At 45.4% G+C, this 13,127-nt stretch overlaps 1 pseudogene across 1 annotated transcript; it reads right to left on the reverse strand.

The window, feature by feature from the left end:
* Positions 1-5,275: 5,275 nt before the first annotated feature.
* On the reverse strand, positions 5,276-5,822 carry LOC308527733 (large ribosomal subunit protein eL15-like; annotated as a pseudogene). The gene has a single exon. The product of its transcript is annotated as a large ribosomal subunit protein eL15-like (transcript).
* Between the last annotated feature and the right edge of the window lie 7,305 nt (positions 5,823-13,127).

The raw sequence follows: 13,127 nt of genomic DNA on the forward strand, positions 1-13,127 counted from the left end.
TTCTCCACATATAGCTTATATAAAGGGAGAAAAAGCTATAATATGTATATTGTGACCATATTTTATATATCTTTTATGTAATTCAGTTAATTGTGTATAAATAGAAAGAATTGGCCTGAACAGATGATCTTATAAATTTGGCACTTGTGCCCTTTGCTTTTCCTGAAGTTCCTGTTACAAAGCTCTGGATGCTGAGGTGTCATTTCCCATCCCGGGTAATGGAGGTAATTCCAAAGGAGGAAGGAGAACTGAAGAAGAGCTGTCATGTTAGGGCAGAGTGATCATATCCTTAGGTCTCTCAGCTCCAAACATCTGACCTACTGTTTCACAAAGAACGTAGCTGTTGTATAAATAAGAAATATCTGTGAACCATTTGCTACAGACAGGTGGTTTTCTTAATTTGTAATTTGCTAATCTCTAGTAATTACATATGTAATCACGTAATGTAAACAAATATGTAATTATATTTAATACAAAAGAATAAGTAAGTGGTGCAGAAAAAGATAATCATGAGTTTGAAATATTTTTTCTGGTTTTAGATTGTAACTGATATAAATATAAATGTGCAAATACTTGTGGGTTTGTGAAGGTGTGTGCTTATCAACTCAAAAATGTATTCTTTGTATCCGTGAAGATAGATGAAAGCATTTGTGTTTTCTCTTACCTGAGCTCTACACTGAAAACGGAATGAAAATTAGGAGAAAGTTGTACAGCAAATGTCTTGTAAGATCCCTTTTATTAATTAAAAACCAAGCCAAAACACACACATACTGAACTATCTTTTTGTGTAAAGATATAAATATAAATACAGATGTCTACCCATACACCAAGCTGTTAATAGGGATGATCTGTGGAGAGGAAAGTGGTATTTATCATTCTGTATTGCAGTTTTTCTTATTCCTTATAGTTTTACAGATTCACTAGAGTGTGTTTAGGCCTTCTCTCTGACGACTTAAGACTTTATTCAGTTCTAGAAAGTGATCAGTCACACTTCACCAATATTCCCTCTCTTCTCTCCTGGACCTCCCACATACCTAGATCTAGATATAGTTTTAAAAGCTCTATTGAGATATAATTCACATAACACGTGTGACCATTCACCCACTATTAAATATATGTTGGAATGTCTCAAACTATCCTCCCTGTTTTGTTGTTGTTGTTGTTGTTGTTTTACTGCTTCTTCACCTTTTAAAAACAATCTTTTTTTCTCTGTGGGTGCTCTGGATGAATTCAACAGAATTTCCCAAGTGTTTTTTCTTAACAGTGTTCATTCCAGATTTCACCTTGTGTATTGAGATTTCTGTTTCACTGTGGTTTTCCTTCCCTCCTTCCCAGTGGTAGTGTTTTATTATTCCGTTCTCTTTTACAGATGTTCTTCCTTCACTCCTTTGAGAATTTTAAACATTTTTTTACTCTATCATCCATTTCCTGAGGAGTGCACCTCCCATTTGTATTTTGAACTTCGATCTGCAGGCTCATCTTCTAGGATGTTTCTTGTTCTTTTCCATTGTTTGGTCCCACCCTTTCATGTTAGTGTCCTCTCCACGACTGACCAGGACACCCTGTCAACAGACAGCACCCAACCCCTGGTTTATCCCACTTCTGATCCTGCCTCAGAAACAGCAGCCAATCCTGGACCGATCCCCTCTTCCCTTTTCCATCCTGGGAACATTCAGTGGGAACTACAACTTACAAAAATGCTGCCTTCCTCCCTCTTGTTGACAGCATTCCAGGTTCCTCTGGGCTGTCCCCTTTGCCCCCTCCCCCACCTTGGTGCAATAAGCAATCACCTGAATAGTCTTTAGTTAATTAGGCATAGTCCAACCTTGGGCTTTTTTAGATGACGGGCTCCCTGAGGCAGAGTCCTCCACGTCCTTACATTGCCTGTAGATCTTTAGGCCTAATAACTTTGGGACCACAGAGATATTCCTCAGGACTCATAGGAGAATGAATGATCTTTTATGGGCCCATTCCCTGGTTATTGCATGCTCCTTCCCTCAATTTCTTATTATGGAACATCTGTCTTCCACTCACTAAAATGTCAACTCCAAAAAGGTAGGACTGGAATCTTGGTCATCTTTATACATCACACAACCCTGTGCTCAAAGGATATGGTCACTCATCGTATTTTTATGGAGGTGAGCATTGCTCTTTGCCAGGAACTGGCTTAGAGCTGAGCATTTATTTATGGGCAAGACCCAATCTCTGCTCTCAAAGAGCCTGCAGTCTAATGGAGATCACTGACAACCAAACTGGCAAGTACAGAACACTCTAAGAGCTGATGGGTTTAGTACAGAATGCCAATGAGCACCGTGAAGGGAAGCTAAGATTTGTGGAAGCTTTCCCGATGGAGAACATGTGGGGATTCAGGGAGTGCAGCATGCTCAGAGAGCATGGGAGCTCACCACCCTTTTCCCCTTACCTTGCCCTGTGCATCTCCTCCCTCTGACTGTTCCTAAGCTATATCCCTTTATATAAGCCAGTAATCTAATACTAAAGCAGATGAACACAATAAAAAGAAAAAACTGTGACCAGAAAGGTATCAGTGAATGAAATTAAACAAATTTTAAAACATATATCAGGATAAAGAAAATTGATTAAAATAATTAGTAAAAGAGAAAATATCTTAGGAAAACATAAGAAATCATGTAAATTAAGAATAAAAGAGAAAGAAGATGAAGGGATTAGCCCCCTAGACACAGACAACAATGTGGTGAGGCCAGAGGGGAGGGGGGCGGGGCTTGGTGGAAGTGGGCAAAGGGGAGGAAAATGGGAACATATGTAATAGTGCCAACAATAAAAATTAAAAAAAGAATTTAAAAATTCCAAATAAAGATTTGTGGACTCACAGGATATTGCTTAGAGGCTACCCTGAATGCCATTTCCCCGGCATTTGCATATTTGGACACTGACCTACACCATCTCATTCTGTAATTCCCCTTCCCCACCTTCCATCCTCACCCTGACCCCTACTCAAGTACTTGCTGTTTTTGTCCTCATAGAAGCACATTGCAACGTTTGTTCCTTCTACACCTATAGATGGGAGACCCAAGGAATGCAACTCTCTTGCCTGATGAGAGCCTGCATATTGTAGATACTAATTATACTCTGGTATGACGAAGTGAAAGGAAATATTTGGAACTGGTGCTTTATGCCATTCCTTCAACACAGAAACTGGTCCCCACCATTCCGCAAGCCCAAAACCACTCTGCCGTCCCAACCAGACCCTACCCACTTCCTGGCCCTTCCCTTGAGCCCCCACAGGGCATGGAAAGCATTTTTTAAGCTGGATTGTGGTGACAGTTGGACAGCAGTATAAAGTTACTAAAATTCAACAGACTGGATACTTACAATGGATGGATTGCATGGTCTGTAAATTGTATCTCAATAAAGCTGTTAGAAGTTAAAAAGAAGAAAGGATTGGGAATAACTCTGGGAGCCAATCTATAGTGCTTGGCACAAAAAATGTTTATTTTTTTAATGAATGGAAGAGATCTTGCTGCATAACACATATTTCATCAATTTTAAGCATGCTATTTTTTACATTTTTAATGCGCACACCTCTTACAACTGACCTTACATGTGCATCAGAACTTGAGAATGGGTGTCAGGGGCTTGATGGAAAATCCCAGAAACTATAATAGAGGGATGCTTTCTAAAGAAGTGCTATGTCACTATATTTTGGATGGCACACAAGACAACCTGATGAGGAAAGGCACATCACTGATGACTGAATCAGACTCTCAATGTGAGAAAACCTTGATGAAAAATCATCAGAGAGTTTGGATTTTTTAAAAAAGTAGAACTGAGATAAGGAGAGAAAGGAAAAAATCCTACGGGATATACTATGATAAAGATAGAAGGATAGCCCAGGGACAACGACAGTAGTGTGGTGAAGGCCTGGGGCAAGGGCCAGGTTAAAAGGGGCCAGTGGGGGAAAAGCAGGACATCTGTAATACTTTCAACAATAAAAATAAATTTTATTTTAAAAAGAGATAGAAGTAGACTTAACAACGTAAAGAAAAAGCCTGTCGCCCTAACCGGGTTGGCTCAGTGGATAGAGCGTCAGCCTGCAGACTGAAAGGTCTCCGATTTGATCCTGGTCAAGGGCATGTACCTTAGTTGCGGGCACATCCCCAGTAGGGGGTGTGCAGGAGGCAGGTGATGGATGTTTCTCTCTCATAAATGTTTCTAACTCTATCCCTCTCCCTTCCTCTCTGTAAAAAATCAATAAGGTATATTTTTTTAAAAAAGAAAGAAGAAGCCTGTAATAGGATGAACTAATAAGATTCCCTGTAGGTGGTGACAAATACGTAAAAGAGGAATCTCTCCAGAGCAAAGGGAGGGTACCTTGGAGGAAGTCTTTAGAGAGAAAAGGTGAGCTGAGAGCACTAATGAGCTGCACATGGCATCAGGGAAATCCCTTAACCTCTCTCGGGACGATTTCATTTCAGAGGTTTTCTTGTATGTTAAATAACAGTGTTATCTGAGCAAAGAGGGTCCTCCCACTCCCTCAGCACACAGCAGAGCCGATCACTGAACGCTGCGTTTTGCAGTGGAGAAATTAAGACACTTTATTGGCAGGGCGCCAAGCCGGGAGAACAAGAGAGCTAACGCTCAAAATCTGAACTTCCCATTGGTTTTTATTCAAGGATTTTTAATATACTTTTATTGATTTCAGAGAGGAAGGGAGAGGGAGAGGGAGAGAGAGAAACATCAGTGATGAGAGCGAATCATTGATTGGCTGCCTCCTGCATGCCCCCTACTGGGGATGGAGCCCACAACCTGGGCATGTGCCCTTGACTGGAATGGAACCCAGGACCCTTCAGTCCACAGGCCGACTGAGCCAAACCCGTTAGCACTATTCAAGGAATTTTAAAGGCAAAGACTGAGAATTTGGGGTTAAGGGTCAAGGAGGAGCTGGATGGTTAGGTTGTTTTTATTTTAGTTCTTTTTTTTCTTTTCATCTTTCACAGAATTTATTTTATACCAAACAGCATTTTAAACACTGACTTAGAAACTCCCTAATAAGATAAAGCAAAGACAAATGCGTTTATCTTATGAGAAACGAGATACACCATCCTTTATAGTCTTCAAACATTATTGCACTTTAACTTTCATAATTTGACAATGGATTCGTGAACAATCTTCAGATAACTAGTTTAACAAATTAAAGACACTTTTAAGCAGACATGAGTGCCCTAAGTTGTTTATTAGGTAAAAATTTTACAAACATTACTTATATTAGCGGTAACGGTAGAGCTGGACAGCAAACTCATGGGTCCTTTCCAAGGCCACAGCTCTTGGGGCCTGCGGATGTCAGCCCTCGCATCTCCTTGTGCTGTGGACTGGGTTGGTAATCCATTGGGTGTCAGGATTCCTTCTGATAGCCTTGCAGAGTGGATCAGCGAGGATAACCGCAAAGAATTTGTGGAATCTTCACCAACCCAGCAAGAATCCAGGACTCTCAGAGCCCCACAGTGGCGTCCACCGCACTCCTTGGCAGCAGACTGAAGGCTTTGAGCAAACTTTAGCTGGTAAATACCATGATGGGCAGGTTTGCCTGAGGTCACACCCTTAGGAACTGAGCATTTGCAGCCACCACGGAGCACTCGAATCCTATATACACACGTAAATTTGACTTGGCCTTGTATCCCAATCTGTGCGTTTTATCGGGTCAGGTGAGGTAGGGGGCAGTGAGGGGTACCCCTATGGAGCCCAGAGAGCTGGCGATACTGCCAGCAGCACACCCTGAGAAAGAAATACATGACATCCCACTGCTTCTTCCTCCACAGCTCCTGGTTGTACTTGGAAGCACCCATCTAGTTGGATCAAATAAAAGTGTTTTAAAATAGCACTATATATGTATATTTTTCATTATAATAACAATGTAGTATTATTGCAGAAAACTAGGAACACATAGAAAATCATAAAGAAAAAAAATACTTGGTACTCCAAGAATTACTATTACCATGTTGGAGCAATATCTGTTCAATTTTTTTATACACACAAACATTTGTTTTAATTTGTTTTGCTTTATGAAACTGAGATTAAAATTCAACATATTCTTTGTTTTCTGTTTCTATTCCTTAAAAGCATGATTGTCCAATAACCAAATAGCATTCAATTTCATAAATATAAAGAATTAGAAAATCCCTCATATCGGCCATAAGGAAAAGTTTTGGCACCAGTGATGTAAATTTTAGTTACAGGAAAAATTCCCTGGGGCAATGTCTCAATCGGGGTCCCTGGGGGAGACAGATGGCACACTTTAAGAGAATAATTTGAGGATTGTTTAACACAGGATCTGTTTACAGAGATCCTTTAGTGGCAGGGATTAGGTGCTGATGGCACCTAAGGGCATGAGGAAGGAGGAGGGGGCAGTAACTTAAATCTGGAAACAAAAAAAAACTCGGTGGAGACCCTGCCTGATAGAAGCTGTAACAGGTACTTACTTGAGGGGCAGGCAGCCGAAATAGAGCTTCTGTATCATCCAGCAGTCTCAATTCTGGGTATATATCCAAAAAACTAAAAAAAAATCATCAGTACCTCAAAGAGATATGTGCATACCCATGTTCATTGCAATATTATTAGCCAAGATATGGAAGCAACCTAAATGTGTGTTGATGGATGAATGGATAAAGAAATTGTGACATATGTGTGTGTAATAAAATATTATCCAGCCATAAAAAGAGGGAAATCCTTTCATTTGCAACAAATGGATGAAACTGGAGGGCATTATGCTAAGTAAGACAAGCCAGACAGAGTAAGATAAATATTGTGTGGAATCTAAAAAAAAGCTGATTGGACAATAGAATGGTGGTTGCCCAGATCTCCCCATTGCCCTCTTGGGGGAGAGAGAAATGTGAGATATAAGTCAAAGGGTACAAACTCTCAGTTACAAGAAGTTCTGAGGATCTAATGCATAGCATGGTGACTATCCTATCTAATAAAGAGGGAAGATGCTAATTGACCCTCATGCCGTTGCAAAGATGGCGGAGCCCACAGCCAATAAGGAGGGAATATGCTAACTGACTGCCCCGCCCTCAAAGATGGCGGCATCCACAGCCAATAAGAAGGGAATATGCTAATTGACTGCCACGCCCTCAAATATGGCGGCGCTCACAGCCACAAGATGGCAGTGCCCAGTTCCTCAGCCCCCCTGGGGCACCTGCCTCCAGAGTCCCCCAGTCCTCTCAGCCCCCCAGCCACCCAGGGCCGCCCGAGGCTCAGGTAACCAGGGCCGGCCGAGGCTTGCGCTGCTGGCAGTGGCAGCAGCAGAGGTGTGATGGGGCATCGCCTTCCCCTGATCACTGGGTTGCTTCCTGCCCCTGAGGGCTCCCTGACTGTGAGAGGGGGCAGGCCAGGCTGAGGGACCTCCCTCCAATGCATGAATTTTCATGCACCAGGTCTCTAGTAGTTAATAATACTGTATTGTATAATCAAAAGTTGCTGAGAGTAGATCTTAAGCATTCTCACCACACACAGACACAAAGAGTTAACCACATAAGAAGATGTGTTGATTATCTAGATATCAGTGATTATTCCACAATGTTTATGTATATCAAATCATCATTTTAAATATACATGAGTATATTTGTCAACTATTCCTCAATATATAGTAGTTGGGGAAATTTTTTAATTTTAAAAAGATTTAATAAGTGAGCAAAAGAAAACACTAGGCAGAGAGAATAGCATGTGCAAAGTCCCTGAGGTGGGAACTGAAAGGGCAGTAGATCAACTGGGAAGACAAAAGGGGAGAACAGATAGGAAGATTTTGGCAGGGCCACATTGCAAGGATTTTTATTTTTATCCTTAAAACAAAGATAAGTCATTGATAGATATTAGGCATCCAATGATAGATTAGATATGCATATTAATAAAATCATTCTGGCCCACCTGACATGGCTCAGTGGTTGAGTGTTGACCTATGAACCAGGAGGTCACAGTTTGATTTCCGGTCAGGGCACATGCCCAGGTTGCAGGCTTGATCCCCAGTGTGGAGTGTGCAGGAGGCAGCCAATCAATAATTCTCTCTCATCATTGATGTTTCTTTCTCTCTTTCCCTCTCCTTCCTCTCTGAAATCAATTAAAAATATATATATATATGTATGTATATGTATGCATATATATATATTTTATCTATATAAAACCCTAATATGCAAATCAACCGAATGGTGGAATGACCTGCGGAGACCAGTCAGCGGGTGATGGGGCCAGCGTGTGGGCAGCACCAGGCCAGCCAAGGCAGGTGCCCTCGGGGGGCCCCCAATTGCCCAGCCAGTCCCCCCACAGATCGGCCCTGATTGCTGGCCAGGCCTAGGGACCCTACCCTATATATTGGGGACAGTCTTTTAGATTTAAAAATTAAAACCTGGCAAGGCTACTCTAACACTGAAAAAAAAAGGATGATGAAGCAATGACAGGCATGGACTCTGGCTTGCACATTTTGTGGTCAGCCCTGAATCTGACACTTATAACTATGTGACAAAGCCAATTACTTAACTTCTCTCTGCTTCAGTTTTTCACTCATAAGATGGGGAAAATGGTACTACTGCCTCAGAAGGATCATGTTAAGTACGACTTTTTATAATCAGGGCAAAAAAATGTAGCTGCACATACAACAGCAAGATGCCTTTCACCTGTATGAAAATTATGGTCACTGGTGCATGCAGCATCCCGGATTGCAAGAGGGATGTCTGACTGCCAGTTTAGGCCTGTAAACTGGCAAGAGGGTGTAGGCTGGGCTCAGGGACTCCCCACCCACCACGTGTAAGAATTTTGTTTTGTTTGCTAATATGTGTTTTTGTGACAAACTATTTTTATTGCAATTTTATTTTCTGAAAAGTTGATTAGTTTCTCAAATCTGTAGCAACCTGGACCATCCTCCTACATAATAAAAGGCTAATATGCAAATCGACCCAACAGTGGAACTACAGGTTGCTGTGACATGCACTGACACTCAATGCAGGAGCTGCCCCCTGGTGGTCAGTGTGCTCCCACAGGGGGAGCGCTGTTCAGCCAGAAGCTGGGCTGAATGCTGGCAAGTGCAGCGGCGGTGGTGGGAGCCTCTCCTGCCTCTGTGCACCAGGCCTCTAGTATGTATATACTAGTATATATATACACATATATATGAAAATCACTCTGGGGAGAGCGAATTGACAGGGAGGCAAAAATCAAACAGAGGTGGGTATAGCAGTAATCTAAGTAAGAGCTTGGAATATGGTGCTGGATGTAGATGGTAAGACAAAGAAAAGTTTGAGAAATTTTGTGGACATAAAATTGACAAGACTTCATATTTCAGATAGGGCTGTGTAGAAGTGGGAACAATGTTCAAGAATCTACTAGATTCCTTGCTTGTAAGCCTGGATGGATGAAAAGTTTTTTGGAACTGGGAAATTATAAAAGAGTCAATAAACTAAAAACGAAGGAGGAGAGGGAGGAGGAAGAAGATAGGAAAAAGGAGGAGAAGGAGGAGGAGAAGAAAGTTTGGCTGCTTTTTAATGAGTTAAAGACTATATATTCCAGAGATAAAGGAAGTTGGTTTTGAAGCTGAACAATGGGAGCAGAAACCCTTTCTACAATTTAGGATTTATTAAACAATTGTTAGGGGAAGGTGTTAGGCATGGAGAGAAAGAACTGCGAGGGGGGGCAGAAGGGTTCATAAAAGAGACATTGAGAAAAGAGGAATTTATGTAAAAATTAGAGGCTCAGTGCATGAAATTCATGCACTCTGCAGGGGATGGGGGTCCCTCAGCCCGGCCTGTGCCCTTCTTGCAGTTTGGGAGCCCTCAGAGGATGTCCGACTGATGGTTTAGGCCCGCTCCCCCTGAGCCGTCAGTCCGACATCCTTAGCGCTGCTGCAGAGGCAGGAGAGGCTCCTGCCACCGCCGCTGCACTTGCCAGCAGTGAGCCCAGCTTCTGGCTGAACAGCGCTCCCCCTGTGGGAGCACACTGACCACCAGGGGGCAGCTCCTGGATTGAGTATCAGTGCATGTCATAGCAACTGGTCATTCCACTGTTGGGTCGATTTGCATATTAGCCTTTTATTATATAGGAGGATGGTCCAGGTTGCTACAGATTTGAGAAACTAATCAACTTTTTGGAAAATAAAATTGCAATAAAAATAGTTTGTCACAAAAACACAAATTAGCAAACAAAACAAAATAATTACTTTTCCATTCATTATTTGTTTATCTTGCTTTCTTCTGATTAACAACATAACCTATTGTTTTTATTCTTTAATTTTAAAAAATGATGAGCTTTCTGAGTGAGGGCCCTCACTTTCTCAAGTATTCTGAATATGTTGAGTATGTCAATACTTAGTTACTTTGAACCAGTGATAATCCTGGGGACCAACATGAGGCTTCATCGTCTGCCTTCTACAGACCCATCTCTAGCTGTTTGCCTGCTGAGTGCCCCTTTCCTCATCTTACATTATGGTGGAGTGTTCTAACCCTCCAGAGCGTACGCTTCTAGAAGGTAGGACTGACCTGACCCTGACATAAATGCGGATGGGTCAGTCCCTGTGCCCTGGAGTGTAGAAGGGACTGGAATGGCAAGCCCAGAGACACCCTGGATGCCATTGCCTTGGTAGGTGCAGACATGACTTAGTGCTCCTCTGCATTAGGTATTCTCCTGCAAGAATGTTGGGGGCGGGGGGCGGGGGGCGAGGGGCAGGGTTTCAAGGAACATTTTCAGAAGTGTTCCCGTAGACCCCCCACATCCAGTTTGTTCTATTGTTAACCTCATATTAGTATGGAACCTTTGTCACAAGTAATGACCAAATGTTGACATTATTATTTTACAAATATTCATTTATTGTTATTACGATCATCATCATTCTTATTTTTATCCAATTTGTTGTCCATTCTGCAGTCAGCCTGTCCCCCCCCCCCCCCCCTTTTCCCTTCCCTTCCAGATTCCGGGATGGGAAGAGGAACACTGATACATTATTAACTAAAGCTCGTACCTATTCAGATTTCCGTAGGTTTCGGAGTCCCTGCCCTAGGGAGCTCACAGTCTAGGGGGAGACACATTCATCCGCAAATTAACACACACACACACACACACACACACACACACACCCTCCGTGATGAAGCCAGCATAGGGAGGCTGGGCCGTCCCAAGTATCGGGGAGTCCCAAAAGAAAGGGGCCTGTTTCAGACAGGGGCTTGGACTGAGCGAACTCGTGCTCGTGGTCGCCAAATCCCTGTGACAAATGCGTTCTTTTGTTGTTCATGGAAATGGAACAGTTTTCAGGCCCTTGTGCGCTCCCCCGCGAAGGTGGGAAAGGGAACTCAATCAGCCCGGGTGCAGCCCGGAGAAGGAGGGTGGGGAGGTGGGGGCACCCCGCGCCCCGCCCCGAGCCTCGGGGGAGGCCGGCGGCCGCAGCTCGGGGAGGTGGCGACTGCGCGGGGCCACGCGCCCGCCCCTCTCGGCGCGGACGCACCCGGAGCGGCGGGCGGCCCGCGGGGGGCGGCGGCTCCCGGGCTTTGTGGCCGCGGCGTGCGCGGCGGGGGCTGGCCGGCCGGGGGCGCGCTGTCTGCCCGGCGCTCCGAGCCCGCGGCCCTGCCGGCGCCCAGCCTGCGAGAGGAGCCGAGGCCGCCCGCGCTCGCCGGCCCCTCCCCCGGTCGCCGCGCCGCCGCTGCAGGTAGGAGGCTCCCCGGCCGGGCCGCGGGGGGCGGGGGCGCGGGTGCGGGGCGCGGGCCGGGCGTGCGAGGACCGCGGGCGGGCATGGCGGGCTTCCGGGCCGCGCCGCCGCGACCCCTGCCCCGCAGGCCGGGAGGCCGCCAGCGCGCGCCGCGGGGACCCGGTGAACGGGGGCGGCCTGCGGCGTACAAAGCCCGCGGCGCGGACCTGGGAGGTTCCGTGGCGCACCCGGGGTCGGGCACTCTGGAGCGCGGGCCCGGGAGCCTCTTGGGAGGAATCCGTGTGACCCCCAGTGCCTGGACCCTACCATCCCGGGGTCCCCCACTGCATACTGGGCACTGCGCTCGCTCTTCATACTTGTTTCCGTGCAGACCCTCGTGTCCCATCCAGGGGTGTGAGGGGAGGGGCCCCTCCTGCGGAGGCCGAGGGCCGAGCATCACTCCGCTGGCCGCCTGACCTTGGGAGAGCTCCCCGACTCCGAGCCTAGGCTGTGCTTTCGTAGATGGGGTTCGTAGATGGGGTTCGGTCGGGTGGGGGTGGAGTGCGTAATGTCACACCCACCCCCAGGTGCGATTGTGGGAGAGAATGTACGTAAATGATGCACGTCAGCGATAACAGCTAAATCTGATCTCTCTGTGCACCAGGGCCTAGGACTGAACAGTTGGCATGAGTTATCTAATTAAATTACCCCACCGGCGCTATGATGCAGCCACTGTAACTTGCGTGAATAAGCTTTATTCAGGAGTAGGAAACAGTGAAGAATTTAGTCTCCCTATTCTGATTCGGAAGGTTGGGTGTTTCTTAGGTGTGGTGACATTTAAGAGGACAAGGGCTCCTGCAGTATCAGGAGAGTGGCTGTGGGATGTAGGGGTATATTTGTAATACATTAAAAACCGGACGCAAGATAATATCAGGGCCAGGGGTGTGCATTTCAGCATGTCTGAAAAGTCGGTTGTGTGAAAAGGAAATTGTTGAATGGTAATTCAAAAACATAGATCCTGAGTTAGGACTGAGGGCTGCTGTGGGAGTTTGGGGCCAGAAAGAGTTAAGGGGTGGGGGTGGGTTGTGGGGGGGGGGGACGGTTGAGAAGCTCTGGAAGAGGATGTGGAGGGAGGGAGCAAGGTGCATCACCCCAGTAGCATCCTGGACCAGGATTCCATCCTGTCCTTAGAGACCAGCATCCTGCTTTGGGGAAGGGGAGGTTAGGCGTGGGGAGAGATGCTGGGATGAGAACACCGGTCTCTTCTTACTCCCAGGCCACCCCCAAAATATTCCGGGCTGAGAGCAAGTGATTGGACCTCCTAAGATGTCGTTGTCCCTTCTCATGTGATCCGTGACATTCTTTTGTGTTTGAAGAGTTGGGGAGGCTCACCAATCCTAAAGTTTGATAGGACACGTTTAAATGGCAGAGACCTGATTGATGTACTGGATGGAACACAGTCCACCTGGTTAGAGAAGAGTGGGCCTGAGGAGAG

This window comes from Myotis nattereri, assembly GCF_964212035.1.
Source record: "Myotis nattereri genome assembly, chromosome: 12".
NCBI classification, from domain to species: Eukaryota; Metazoa; Chordata; class Mammalia; order Chiroptera; family Vespertilionidae; genus Myotis; species Myotis nattereri.